This window comes from Macaca mulatta, chromosome 10, assembly GCF_049350105.2.
Source record: "Macaca mulatta isolate MMU2019108-1 chromosome 10, T2T-MMU8v2.0, whole genome shotgun sequence".
Lineage (NCBI taxonomy): Eukaryota > Metazoa > Chordata > Mammalia > Primates > Cercopithecidae > Macaca > Macaca mulatta.
The window spans coordinates 35919881-35934749 of record NC_133415.1 but is presented as its reverse complement, the minus strand read 5'-3'; the positions used below and the strand labels follow the sequence as shown (position 1 = coordinate 35934749).

General features: G+C 42.1%; 1 long non-coding RNA gene across 2 annotated transcripts in view; it reads left to right on the top strand.

Annotated features, from left to right (window-relative positions):
* LOC106994170 (uncharacterized) overlaps positions 1-12714 on the top strand; it is a 38916-nt gene extending 26202 nt beyond the window's left edge. The window contains exons 4-8 of one of the 2 annotated variants that reach the window (XR_013399678.1): positions 5123-5298; positions 7801-7875; positions 9777-9917; positions 10869-10956; positions 11198-12714. This is a non-coding gene — a long non-coding RNA (uncharacterized LOC106994170). The remainder of the gene's footprint in view (positions 1-5122; positions 5299-7800; positions 7876-9776; positions 9918-10868; positions 10957-11197) is intronic. The other variant, XR_013399680.1, reaches the window with a different exon arrangement.
* Positions 12715-14869: the final 2155 nt, after the last annotated feature.

Here is a 14869-nt window from a genome sequence, read left to right as displayed (position 1 = left end):
CTTTATCAGCTTTTCTTTGCAGTCTTTTCAAAGTACGCAATTACAATAATACAGCATTTTGTTTGTCTTTAAGGTATCCATTGATTTTCTCAGAGGACCGGATTGATAATGCTTCTGAATGCCAAGCTTAAAATCATTGATTTTTTTTTTTTTTTTTTTTGAGGCGGAGTCTCGCCCCGTAGCCCGGGCTGGAGTGCAGTGGCCGGATCTCAGCTCACTGCAAGCTCCGCCTCCCAGGTTTACGCCATTCTCCTGCCTCAGCCTCCCGAGTAGCTGGGACTACAGGCGCCCGCCACCTCGCCCGGCTAGTTTTTTGTATTTTTTTAGTAGAGACGGGGTTTCACGGTGTTCGCCAGGATGGTCTCGATCTCCTGACCTCGTGATCCACCCGTCTCGGCCTCCCAAAGTGCTGGGATTACAGGCTTGAGCCACCGCGCCCGGCCAAAATCATTGATTTTTATCTTGGATGCCTTTGAAGAGGTATATTTAGAATTGTGTGACATAAATGGAGCTATACTTGCTAAAGGTTAACCTAGCAGGAGCGTTGAGGTAAGACAATGAAGTAAGAGGTGGACGTGTTGAGTTTTAGGTGACAGGAGGCTGTTCAAGTTGAAATTGTCAGTGTGGAGGCTAAATGAAGCTGAATTCCAAGATTGTTGAGTTGGAAGAGACATGAGTGGGATAAGCTTATGGTAAGTGGTCTGGATCTTTTTAGCAATACAGAAAGTCAGTTGGAAAAAAAAATAAAAAGCAAGCCACGATGCTGCTGAAAGTCAAGCTTAATTGCTGCAGCAGTTTTGGAGTTACCACTCCAAAGGTTTTTCTGGGGACTAACCAAGTGAAGAATGAAGAAACTGCCAAGCACCAGCAAAGATCCACTTGAAGTTGACATGTGTTTTTAGCAAAGTCAGCCTTTGATCAGGCTTACTCTGCCAGGGGCCGAGCAACTGGTGCTAATGTTAACTACTGTTCAGAGAGTTTGGATTTTAGTCACTGATACTTTGAGAAGACGTTATTCTCATGTTTGTTCTTAACAGTAAATAAAAGACTGATTTGTTGTTTTCCTCTCTTTTCACTTTGACCTGTCAGGGGCCTGTAAGTAGTAAGCATTGCCTGTGGAATCCAGTATAAGGAATTTTAATCAACAATTTTTCATAGACCTATTAAACTTGGCTTGTTACATTTAGAATCTGAGCTGTTAGGAAAAATGAAAGCTCTCAAACTTAGCATAATCGCTTTTGTTTGTAGTAGTTTCTATAGCATATTGAAGTTTTAAGGTATATGTCTACTCAGGTGCAGTTTTTGAAATATTTTTGAGGAACTACTACTCACAATAATATCCTGAAGTAGAAATTTGCTAACTGAATGGAAACAGACACCATATTAGGACCTCCTTTTTTATATATATTAGGTTAAAAATGGTGTATTTGTAGCCAATCCAGTTCAGGAACGTACAATACTAATGAGAAAAGAGGGCGAGTGTGCAAAAAGCATTAATGAGATGCTTCCAACTAAGTAGACTTTCTCGATAGTCTCCCCGTCAGCAGCACTCGCTGCCATGGCTGGTCCCACCATCTCCAACACTCTGAAACAGGATCAAACAGCTATGTTGCTCTGAGCTTCCCAGACTTGTTCCCCTGTATAGCCCTGTTCATCTATGTTTTATTGAGCACTTACTCTGTGCTTTACAAAGCCCTTACCTATGCATACTTGACCGTCTTTTTTCTTCCAGTCATTGTCCAGATTTTTATTCCAGTCAATACACGTTGCAAGCTATGGACGTAAATTTGCATGAACCTATAAGAATGCAAAACGGCCCCATTTTTAACTACAAACACTTTATCATCATCACTGTTAGTATAAATTAGTTGATTTCCTGTTTTGCATATGCTTTGTGAATGTGGAAACCTGATACTCAGCATCATCTTTGCTAAATACAGTCTTGACCAAGCAAGTAAAAGCTTTCTATAGGAGATACTTTGTTTTTAGAATTTACCATTATTTTTGTAGTTTAATGTTTTAAAATAGATGTACAGAGTGTGAAAGTCAAAACAGTGTACAAAGGTTTATGCAGAGAAGTGTTATTCCCACACTGTTGATGAATTCTATATTCTGCCCCCACAGGTAACCACATTTGTTTTCACTTATTCTTCCAGGGTTTCTTCATGCAAATATAATCACATTATATATGTTCTTAATTTCTACCTTAATAGAAGGTAGCAAACTATATATGCTGTTGCGTACCTTTTTTTTTTTTTTTTTTTTTTTTGAGATGGAGTTTGACCCTGTCACCCAGGCTGGAGTGCAAAGTCATCTGTGACCCCCCCAAAAGATTAAAAATCATCATTCCATAAGAGTTTACACATAACATACGAAAATACCTGGATTTGTAACAAACCATGAGCTGTAGTAAAAAGACAAGGCTAGAAAAAGATGCCATATGTAGAAAAATGCATCTGAATTAATATGTATTTAATGAATTCAGTGTAAGTTTATGCTTTACTTTTATAGTTGGAAATGCTAGAAACGGAAAATATTTATGATTAATTCATTATGAGACTACGAAGTTAAATACTTACACCAAATGAAATACTTATTAGTCCACACTAGAATTTAAGAACAGTATTTTATTTTCATAGGCCTCTATTGTATCAAATATAAATGATAAAATGGTTAATAGTGGTTATAATTTGCATAATTGGATACTTTGAACTGTAGAAAATACTTTTTAGAGGACAATTTGTTTGTTTTACCTGAATAAACATTGTCATGACAAGTTAAAGGCTTGATCTGGGCTTGTCCAATGGGAGAAAATTAAATCTTACTCTAAAAAATGGAAATACTAAAGGAATGCTTGTTGAAAATGTGTGCAATATAAAAAAAAAAAAAGCCTTCAGAAGGCAAGGGTATATTTAGAACTTGGTAGAAATTGGTTTGTAAACATTTAATTTCAGTGTATTTTTTTTTTCTTTTTGAAAGACGAGCTCTTCCTCTGTTACTCAGGCTGGTCTCGAACTCCAGGGCCCAAGTGAGGATTGTACTTTTATATGCATTCTCTGTTTATTAATAACATGATGTCACTACATTGAAATTCACCAGTTATAAACTGAATAAAGTTTTGAAAATTAGGTGAACATTCAGGAGGTCTATAAGTTTTTATTCCTTTATAAATTACTACCTATTACTATGTTAATAAGAGTGTGCCTGTTAAAAACATCTTGGTAAAAATGTTATGCTAACAAAGTTGCTAATTTTTCAGTTATTCTCCTTTTTGGGTTTCTTACCAGTGGAAATTTATCCTCTTGGATTTATGTCCTGAATGAAGAATATACATCTTGGGGCATGCAGCTTAAAAAAATGAAGCTTTTTAGAAGCACAGGCATTCAAAACAAATACCAGACAGATTCATTTTTACTTACTTTTCTAATCTAAACCATTTAAAAATGAATTTTCATCTATCTAGGCTACTTTTTTTCTTCTGAAGATGGAATCTTGCTTTTGTCACTCAGGCTGGAGTGCAGTGGCATGATCTCAATCTCAGCTCACTGCAACATCTGCCTCCTGGGTTCAGGTGATTCTCCTGCCTCAGCCTCCTGAGTAGCTGGGATTACAGGCATGCACCACCACAGCCGGCTGATTTTTGTATTTTTAGTAGAGATGGGGTTTCACCATGTTGGCCAGGCTGGTCTCGAACTCCTGACCTCATGATCTGCCCACCTCGGATTCCCAAAGTGCTGGGATTACAGGTGTGAGCCACCGCGCCCAGCCATTAAGTTATATTTTGTAGCCTGACAACTTTCTAAGTGAACCACTCTGATTTTCTGTTGACATCATCAGTTCTCACTAGGCTTGTGTACGGAAAATCCATAAACTCACTCCATGTTTTATATATGCCAGTAAGGGAGATTAAAGTACATTTTGCACCTCTTCACTAGAAACAATAATTATTTTCCTAATGATAGTTTATTTCATTGAGTCTTTATAAAAGAAAAATAAAATATATATAAAGGGTTATAATAAGTTACACAGGTATAAAACTGTTATGTAATATTTGAAAGCTTTCATTGGGGTGAAACTTTTGGCTGATTTTATGTTGCAAGCTGTTAATGAGTGTAGTATCACAAACCTGTCAAGAATTTGTGCTGTATAAAATGGAAAAAAAAGCCCAAAATCTTGATTGGAATACAGGTTGTTCATCCCAAAGCAAAAAATCCAAAGTGCTCTGAAATCTGAAACGTTTTGAGTGCTGACGTGATGCTCAAAGGAAATAATTTCACTAATCTCAGATGTAATAAGTAAAAATAAATAAAAATAAAGGAAATGTTCATAGGAGTATTGTGGATTTTTGATTTTTCAATTAGGAATGTTCAACTCTTCTTTTTTGTGATGGAGCCTTGCTCTGTCGCCCAGCCTGGAGAGCAGTGGCGCCATCTCGGCTCACTGCAAGCTACGCTTCCCAGGTTCGTGCCATTCTCCTGCCTCAGCCTCCCGAGTAGCTGGGACTACAGATGCCCACCACCACGCCTGGGTAATTTTTTGTATTTTTAGGAGAGACGGGGTTTCACTGTGTTAGCCAGGATGGTCTCAATCTCCTGACTTTGTGATCCGCCCGCCTCGGCCTCCCAAAGTGCTGGGATTACAAGCATGAGCCACTGTACCTGGCCAAGGAATGCTCAACTCTTAAGTGTAATGCAAATATTTCAAAATCTGAAAAAATCTGAAATCCAAACACTTCTGATCCCAAGCATTTCAGATAAGTGTATTCAACCTATATCGGTTTTTTAGGGGAAACACAAATAGAAGAAGAATCTCTTATTTTGAGATTTAGTCCATGTGATAATTTTTTTGGAATAATTTGTAGAGAGGCATGAGGGCATATTGAGGATTGGGAACACCTTCAAGAAATGTTCAGATCATATCATAGGAGGCCATATAATAATAGGCCATATAATTGGGGTCAGGCTATGGAGTCAGAAGATGATTATTTTTTTTTCCTTATCTATTACTTCTTGCTCTGTTTTCCTAATCTGGATTTATATTAGTTTCGGTTTGGGGCCCCCTCATTATACCCAAATCTGTTTTGGTAATCAAATTAATTTCTGTGTCAAATATTTGGACTTAGCGTTTTCATTCCTTTCTGCAGCAAATACTGACTGTGGGCTGCCTCTCTAAAAGTGCTGCAGAAGGCGCATACCTATGGCACCAACTTGGTGATGCTGGTGCCTCCTCCAGGGGGATCAGGCAGCTTTGCCACTTGCTGTCCTTTTGGTGGAACAGATGGTTTGTGATCTTTGAAAAGTAAGTGATTTTTACTTGTGGCTCATTCCTTGATTTATCTCAAATTCTGAAATTTAAGGCTTTCCTGTTATTTTAAACTTACTTTGTTAAACAGTTGTTTGTGGCCGGGCGTGGTGGCTCATGCCTGTAGTCCCAGCACTTTAGGAGGCCAAGGCGGGTGAATCACCTGAGGTCAGGAGTTCAAGACCAGCCTGGCCAACATGGTGAAACCTCATCTCTACAAAAATACAAAAATTACTTGGGTGCCTGTAATACCCGCTACTTGGGAGACTGAGGCAGGAGAATCACTTGAATCCAGGAAGCAGAGGTTGCAGTGGGCTGAGATCGCACTGTTGCACTCCAGCCTAGGTGACCAAGTGAGACTGTCTCCAAAAAAAAAAAAAAAAAGTGTGCAATAGCTCTGATTACAAATACTACCAATTATCAATATAAGGTAGGAAGATTTAAAAATATAATTTTTGTGGTTGACATAATAGTATAGTTTTGAAAACTCTCATCCTGTAAAATTAGTCGAGATAATAATCAGTTCAACAAAGTTTTAGAAAATAAAGTATTTTCACACATTATTGTCGGATGACAGCAAGAACTCTACTCACTATGATAGAATTTCAAAGCTATTAAAATAAGCATGTAAAACACCTGTTTTAGGACACATACAAACTATTAAGCACACAATATAGAAAAAAATGTATAGAAACATTTTTTTGTTTTTTTTTTTTGGTTTTTAACTTGGAGATATAATTTTAATAACTAGATAAGAAATATAGGAGATTTTTATTGGTTAAACTCTAAGTAACACAGGACAATGCCGGAGAGAAGCAGATATTTTAAAAATTGGACTCAAGCGGCATGTATATTCACGTCTTTACTCTTAAACCTGTCTGAAAAACACTTAGAGAAATAGCATTCTTGGTATTATGTTGGTCCAGTGAGGATGAGAAGGTATTTTGACCCAAACATATGGATACAGGCTTCAAGGACACAGTGAGTTATACCATCTGAAGAAACGGGAAACGAAAAGCTGTGTGGCTGGGAATCGGCAGTTTGTAACAACAGCTGGTGCTGTGGGCAGCAGTCTAATAGGGAAACTACTCAGCAGCAAGCCTTGCACACAGACAAAACAAAATCCACACCTGTGGTTGTTTACAAAGGGCAGAAGGGGCCACGGAAGACACATAGTTAATATGGTGGAGAGCACCATTAGCGGTTCTAGCAAAATAAAAAAGAACATGACATACTTTGAAATTCAGAGCCTGACATTAACAAGCTACAGTTTTGACAACTCGTAGAAAGAGATGGTCTCTACAATTTTGAATCTCCAGCACATTTCACAATGCCTGCCTGGCACATACTATGTACCAGGTAAATGTGTGTGGAATTGAAATCAACATTATGTCATATGCACAAATGTTTATACCTCGTTCCAAAAAGGGATAGGGAGGTATTTTGTGGCTATAAGGGAAGAATTGATAAAAACATAAATGTTGATCATGGAGATTTGGAGGAGAAAGACCTCCTGGATTTAAAGCCTGGCTCCTTAACTGTATGACCTAGATAAGTTATTTTTCCTCTTGGAATTCTTAATTTTTGTAAAATGTTCATAATGATGCTTATCTACTGGAGTTGTTAAAAAGATCGGATGCATTTTGTAGACAAAGGGTCTTGCAAAAGGTCTAGCACATAGAAGAGTCTCCGTAAGATTAGGTCCTCTTCTTTACATGCTTCAATTGTGTGTCACTCTTTTTTACCTTTATTAGATTAGTCTAAAGCAGGAGTCAGCAAACCATCCCTCTCTGGCCAATTTCAGCCTATTTTGGAAGTAAAATTTTATTGTAACATTGGCGTGTCCATTTGTTTATGTGTTGTCTGTGGCAGCTTTATGTATGTAACAGTGGAGTTGAGTAGTTGCAGCAGCATCCTTACGGCTTGCAAAGCCTAAAATACTGACTTATTTTTAAATGTACATATATTTTTATAAGGAGACACACTATAGTAATTAAAGCAGTGTATTTTTGGTTTCGGAATGGGCACATAGTTAAACGGAATAATGTATAGAAAAAAATGTTCCTCAGGCCGGGCTCAGTGGCTCACTCCTATAATCCCAGCACTTTGGGAGGCCGAGGTGGCTGGATCACCTGAGGTCAAGAGTTTGATACCAGCCTGGTCAACAGGACAAAAGCATCTCTACTAAAAATACAAAAATTACCCAGGCGTGGTGGCTCGCCTGTAGTCCCAGCTACTCGGGAGAAACAAACTCAAGAGACACAGTGCTAAAGTTATGTTTGAAAGTGGCAAATGGAATAAGATCAATGATCAAAACGTGTGTGTGTGTGTGTGTGTGTGTGTGTGTGTGTGTGTGTGTGTGTATGCATGCTGGTGTGGATCGTTAATTATTGACACATTTAACTCATGTAGTCTTCACAATAACTGTATAAGGTAGGTATGTACTTTTATTATTTCCACTCTACAAATGAGAAAACAGATACTCCATGACTTTCCCAGGGCCACCCAAAAGTGTTAGAGCCGGAATTCAACCTCTGGAGCCTGAAGTCCATGCTATTGCTGCACTGTCCTGTGGTAAGGGAAAAGGCCAAGGTGTCTTCTGGTTTTAGAGCTAGTATTTGGAAGGATTGCAGCTGAGCTATGTTTGCATGTATACCAAACCTTATTGAGCACTGACAAACTACAAAGTGTTTCTTACAAACATTTTTACCTTGTGATGTTAATGATCGTAACCCCTCTTGCAGTTACCCTTTTGATAATTCATGTATATCGGGAAAAGCCTTCATGCAAAAGTTGCCATTTTGGAAACACTTTGAAAACTCTGGTTCAGTGTTAAATTTAGGAAGATGTGTGGTGACAGTTTTCTTTCTGTGGTCTTATGCGTATATTTTCCATCTCTTTACCACTAATTACCACTAATACGCAACAACAACAAAAGGGTGTGATTGTTAGGAAAATCTTGTAAAGAGCCTAAAACTTAAAAACTTTGAAAATAATCTCCAAACTCATTAAACAGCTTAATATTTGTTTCCAAAGTCCTAGCCTCTGGCTTGGTGTATCATATTTTGGATGGTCAGTTTACAAGTCATGTAGACCTCATTGCTGCTGAGAGCTCACTGGGCCTTAGTGTTCTTGTACCAGGATTGCATAAGAAATAAACACGTTTCTTTGGAAAATTGAAAATTTTAGCAAATTTTTCCTGAAATATCTTGCCAATTCTCTATGGCATTCTAGTTTCCTTGAAAAGAAAGAAATTTTGTTTTGTTCTGTTTTAAGACAGAATCTGTCCTGTCACCTAGGCTGGAGTGAAGTGGCGTGATCTTGGCTCACAGCAGCCTCCACCTCCGGGGCTCCCCGCTCAGCCACCTGAGTAGTTCGAACTGTAGGCACGCACCAACATGCCCAGTTAATTTTGTTTATTTTGTATAGGGCCAAGGTCCCACTATGTCCCCCAGCCTGGTCTCAAACTCCTGGGTTCAAGCAGTGCTCTTGCCTTCACCTCCCAAAGTGCAGGGATTACAGGCATGAGCCATCGCACCCAGCCAGAAAGAATTTTTTGTACTATTTAAGTTTGGGACCCAGTATAAGAAATTTCCATATGCGAAATCACTCTGAATAAACTGCAGTTGAAGATACTGTTCATTAGGTTGTGTGATGGCGCCTGTAACAAATTATCAAGGTTTATACCATAAAAAGGTTTATTTCCTGTAAGGAACTGGTACATTTGTTATTCTGAGAAAGGGAACACTATGTAATACATTGGATTTTCTATTTGCCCTGGCTGGTAGGAAGCTTATGTCTAAGTGTTGGGCTCAGTTACTAGGGCTTTTTGTTGTGTATTAATGTTAATTGGTCTTCTTTTATCTGGATTTTTTTTTTTTTTTTTTTTTTTTTGAGATGGAGTCTCCCTCTGTCACCTAGGCTGGAGTGCAGTGGCACAATCTCGGCTCACTGCAAGCTCCGCCTCCCGGGTTCATGCCATTCTCCTGCCTCAGCCTCCCTAGTGGCTGGGACTACAGGTACCTGCCAGCTCACCCAGCTAATTTTTTATATTTTTAGTAGAGACAAAGTTTCACCATGTTAGCCAGGATGGTGTCAATCTCCTGACCTCATGATCTGCCTGCCTCAGCCTCCCAAAGTGCTGGGATTACAGGCGTGAGCCAATGCGCCTGGCCTTACCTGGATTTTTAATGTAAATTCCTTATATCCTTTTTGGAATTAGGTCACACATAAATCAATTACTATCTATTTCTGTGAGACTTAACTCCTTCTCACATAGGAGTTAAACCACATTAAAAATTAAATCCTGGCTTTTTCCAAGTCCCAGCCTAGGGCTTTGCCATGTAAATCTGTGGGAGTAGGGATGTGGGTTTTCAACATTAAACAGCCCTTGTATCTTTGAGCAGTGCTTGTGTGCAATGTGTGTACAGGTAGCTAGTGGCATCACAATTGAATAAAATATGCTGTTTTTGCAGGCACGTGTTAGGACTCAGTGAACAACATGTTATGGACGTGCTCGAATGAATCTATCATACAGTGGTGTAACCCTGGGAATCAAGCCTTCCATTATGTCTGCCAGAGACTTGGAGTCCGTCACATCATCACTGAGCCCAAAGGTGAGGTGCACTCATGGTCTTGCACCACCATGGTCATCCCATCACCTCAAAGCTATTGCAGGGAGGCCAGGCAGGAAAGAGACCCTGCCTACTGGGAAGAAGGCAGGCGTGAGCAGACCAGGCAACCAGTCCGCAGGAGCCACAGGCCAGGCCTTCCTAAAAGATACACACCTGTTCCTGTCTTGCCTGTGTGAATGCTGGGGGCAGCGTGTGCTGCAATCAAGGGAGCTCCAGCTTAACTGACCTACATGGCTCGCTCTCCCTGCGGAGCAGCAGTGTGATGAAAACCTTTCACAGGATTCCATCTCTTAGTGCGGAATTGTTGGTAAATGTTTTTAAAGATACTGTTCACATTTCTGTGGTCTTTCTCCTCTTGTCCCCAGCTTGAAGTTGTTGAAGTTGGGGCTTGTCTCTTTGATCCCACATATGAAACCTGCATTGTCCCACACAGGGACAGACCCTTGCCTTGGGAGGGACTGAATGATGACTTCATGTGGCCCCTTCATTTTACAGAGGAGGAATCTGGGTCGTACCATGCTGGCAGAGTTGGTGCAGACCACTCAGAGAGCAGGAACTAGGAACTAAAGGCCAGCTGCTGCCCAGTAATCTAATGCATACTTCCTTCAACTTGAATGGGTTGTGAGCCATCCCTAGGGGCTAGCCCCCCACCTCCTCATGCCAGGGGTTTTTCTTTGCTCCATGGCAACCATCTTCCCTGTCCCTTCTTTCTCATCACCCTGCTCGCTTTCTCCCTGCCTCAGTGGCCTGTCATTGCTCTCTATTGAGTGCCCCTTCTTTCATGGCTCTCCTGGACCTCAGCCAGGCTGGTGTGCTGGGTGGGGACAGCACCTTGTCACCAGGGACAGCTGCTTTGCAGGGCCTGTTGGCCAAGGTCCCGCAGTATTGGACTCAGTGGTGTGTGCAAATCTCTCTTCTCCTTTTGTGTTGCAGCGAGGATGCCGTGAGGAAAGCTGGCATGGCGCACAGTAAATCCAGCAATGATACGGAGAGCCATGTGTTCCTGAAGGCCAAGCCCCGGGTAAGTCCATAGCGGGTGAGTCCCTCTGGCAGAGAGGCTGGGAAAGGAGAGTGTCACAGGCTCTGGAACCTCTCTGTGGGGGGTTCTAGGGAGACGGAGTGGTGTGGTTGCTCGTTGATTGATCACAGGGAGTCGGGATGGGGTGGTTGCTCATTGATGACTGGGAGTCTGGGTGGGGTGGTTGCTCATTGATTGATTATAGGGAATCGGGTTGGGGTGACTATTCATTTATTGATCACAGGGAGTCGGGGCAGGGCCTGTTGGCCAAGGTCCCGCAGCATTGGACTCAGCGGTGTGTGCAAACCTCTCCTTTTGTGTTGTAGCGAGGATGGCAAGAAGAAAGCTGGCGTGGCGCACAGTAAATCCAGCAACGATAAGGAGAGCCATGTGTTCCGTATCTATCTCTGTGTCCATGGCTTTGGCCTCTGAGTGCATGGCTCTGCCCTGATGGTCATCTTTCTTTTCTTAAAGGGTAGCACATGTTTGAGGTTGAGTAGTTCTATCAGCCTATTTCCTGCCTCTCTAGTTTTGGGAGTTCTTTGATTTTGTCTAGTCTCTAAACTTTCTGGTCCAAGCTGGCAGTGTTTCTGCTGGGAGAACATTCTAAAATCCTTGTGGAACTTCTCCGTATGTGATGGAATTCATGGCATCAGATGAGGTTTCTCCACAGATCTTTCCTGGATAATTCTGTCTCTCTTCCTCACTTCTGTGAGATGATTGAGGGGATTCAGGAGTCTCATGTGTAATCTCTTTGTCACTAGGGAAATTTGCAAGACATGCCACACACTTGGCATTCCTCTACAGAACACACTTTCCTAACAGTGAATCTCCTAGTTTTAGGATTTTGGTTTTTTCCAATCTAAGTAGTCTGAGAATTTCCCAAATAATCAAGTCTAGGTTCCTTTGGCATAACAATTCTTCCCTCAGTTTATCTATTTTTTTGTACTTTTAAATTCTTTATATTTTTTATTATACCCTCTATTCTCTTTCCTCTTGCATTTACTGTAAGCAGGAAAAAGAAACCAAGCTGAGTCGTGAATGCTTTGATTGGAAGTCTGCTGAGCTGAATGTGCAAGCTCATTACTTATGATTCTGCCTTCCACACAGCTATAGGACACAATCCAACTAAATTTTTGCCATTATATAACAAAGATCATCTTTGGTCTAGTGTCCAATAACATGTTCCTTGTTTCCTCTGTGCCCTTAGCATCACCTTTAATGTCCATGTGTCTCAGCATTCAGTTTATGATAATGTGTGTGTTCTTGAAGAGAACACAGACTTTCTGTATGAAGTTCCTCGTTTCCTTTAAGGCAGAGTCTGGGTGACAGAGTCTTTAACATCCACATTTCTATCAACAGTGTGTTGGAAGGCAACCTAGGCCTTTTCTGTCATGCTTCTCACAAGTCTACCATCGCTCCTTCATTATCCAGTTCCAAAGTCACTGCCACATTTTTAGGCACCCCACTCCTGGTAACAAAATTCGTGTTTCCTGTGGCTGCTATAACAAGTTACTACAAACTTAGTGGCTTAAAAGAACAGAAATTTAATCTCTCACAATTTCCAAGACCAGAAGTTCAAAGTCAGTACCATGGGCAAAAAAATCACAGTGGCAACAGGAAGGCTACAGGAGAGGAACCTGTTCCTCACATCTTTCAGCTTCTGGTGACTGCTCGTACTCCTTGGCTTGTGGCTGTATCACTCCTGTCTTCAGGGCCAACATCACAGAGTAAATAAATTCTCCTTATGTTCCATCTTCACATTGCCTTTTCCTCTGTGTGTGAATTTCTGCCTCCCTCTTAGGAGGATACATGCAATTGCATTTAGGGGCCACATATAACCCAGGATAACCCTCCATTTCAAGATCTTTAACTTCATCACACCTGTAAAGAACCTTTTCCCAAATAAGGTAACATTTACAGGTTTCAGGAAATAGGACCTGATTTCTTTAAGGACTGTTATTTAGCCTCCCACAGATAGAAAGTTAGTGATTGTCAAGGGCCAAGGATGCTGTTGGGGGAAATGGAATTTTCATTTGGAATGATGAAAATATTCTAAAATTGGACTGTACATGGTGGCTCATGCCTGTAATCCTAGCACTTCGGGAGGCCTAGGCAGGCGGATCACTTGAGGTCAGGAGTTTGAGACCAGTCTGGCCAGTATAGTGAAACCCCGCCTCTACTAAAAATACAAAAATTAGGAGTCGTGGTGCACATCTGTAGTCCCAGTTACTCAAGAGGCTGAGGCAGGAGAATCGCTTGAACCTGGAAGCGGAGGTTGCAGTGACCTGAGATCATGCCACTGCACTCTAGCCTGAGTGACAGAGGGAGACTCTATCTCATAAAAAAAAGGAAGAGAAAAATGTTCTAAAATAGATTTTGATAATACTGCACAACTCTGAATGTAGTACCAGAAACCACTGAATGGCATGCTTTAAATGGGTGAATTGTATCTCAGCCAACCTATTACATAGAGATTTGTAATGGAACCAGTAAAGGTGATGGATAACAGGTCTGTCCTTCCTTGGTGGCCAGGTCAGGACAGCATGATCTCCTTGGGTAGGGGGCACTGCTGTGGCTGCCCAGTCCCTTAATAATGAAATCTCACACTTGGACAGAACTGGGACAGAAGCAGTGGAGCAGGCTGTCTGGGGGCATTGGCCATCTTAGAGAAGGCCCTCCATGTGGCTTCCTCCAGGAATCCAGATCTTTGGGCTGCCTTTTTTTTTTTTTTAATTTAATTGCAAGATTTAATAGAGTGAAAACAGAGCTTCCATGCAAAGGGAGGGGACCCAAAGCGGGCTGCCGCTGCCTGCTCGAATGTCTGGGTTTATATCCTGATCATTGTCCCTCCCCCTGTGCTCTTAGGCGATATACATGATTTGACTATTTCTTTACCTCCTGCTTTAGCCTTATTTGTATTTTACTGAGTCCTCTTTACTACCTGATTGGGTGTGAGCTGAGCTACAAGCCCCATGTTTAAAGGTGGGTGCGGTCTCCTTCCACAGCTAGGCTTAGGAATTCTTAATCGGGATCCTTGGGCTGCTCTTGCTGCAGCCTGCCCATGGTCCGGGTCCATCTCAGCTATGTGAGGGCACACTCGGTGGTGTTAGAGTGTCTTGTGTGTGCTTGACACACCCCTAGTCACTTCTATAGGAGAACACAGAGGACATAGGAAACCTTTAAAACATACATGTGATTTTCTGGTCACAGTTTTGGGTTCAGGCTGAGCTGCTTGGGGCAAGTGGGGCACCCCCCAACCCCCGGGGGAAGCCCAAGTCCAGGACACAGGCTGCCCCTCAGAGGGAGGGCTGGCTTGTGGGGGCTGCCGGCTTCCCAGCACCAGCTGGGCCTCAGCCCTCCCGGCATTCCTGCTGAGCACTGTGGGGCACCTGTGCTCAGCAGGGCATAGGGGCATCAGGGATCCTGCTGCAGGCACCCCTGTGCCGCTCACATGAGGACCATGTCCTCACCGTGAAGGATGAAGAGCAAGACCCTCAGGACCTGCGTCCTCAGAATACCATGCACTGCACCACCCATTGAGAGGCGACCTGACAGCTGGCGGGGCCATGCAGTGAGTGCCTCCCTGTGCTGCCCGCCACTCTGGGCAATGGCCTGCAGCCCTCTGGTGATAAGAGGGCTCCCCTTTTTCATGTGTACTACCCCATCATTTGTGATTGTTACGATAAAGTCATGATTCCTGTGTGCATCAGGAGTTGTCACTGTGTACCCTTCTCCATGAACCTGGGCCTGCTGTCCTGTCAGGATGCTGTCAGCCTTGGGGCCAGTCCTGACCTCAGCCCTCCTTTTCTGACATACTGTCCCATTACTTGGCTTGTGGTTCATCCTCCAGCTTCCTGGCAAAGTTCCCGCCCCCTGAAGCAGGAAGAGGCTGAGATTAATGCCAAGGAAATGG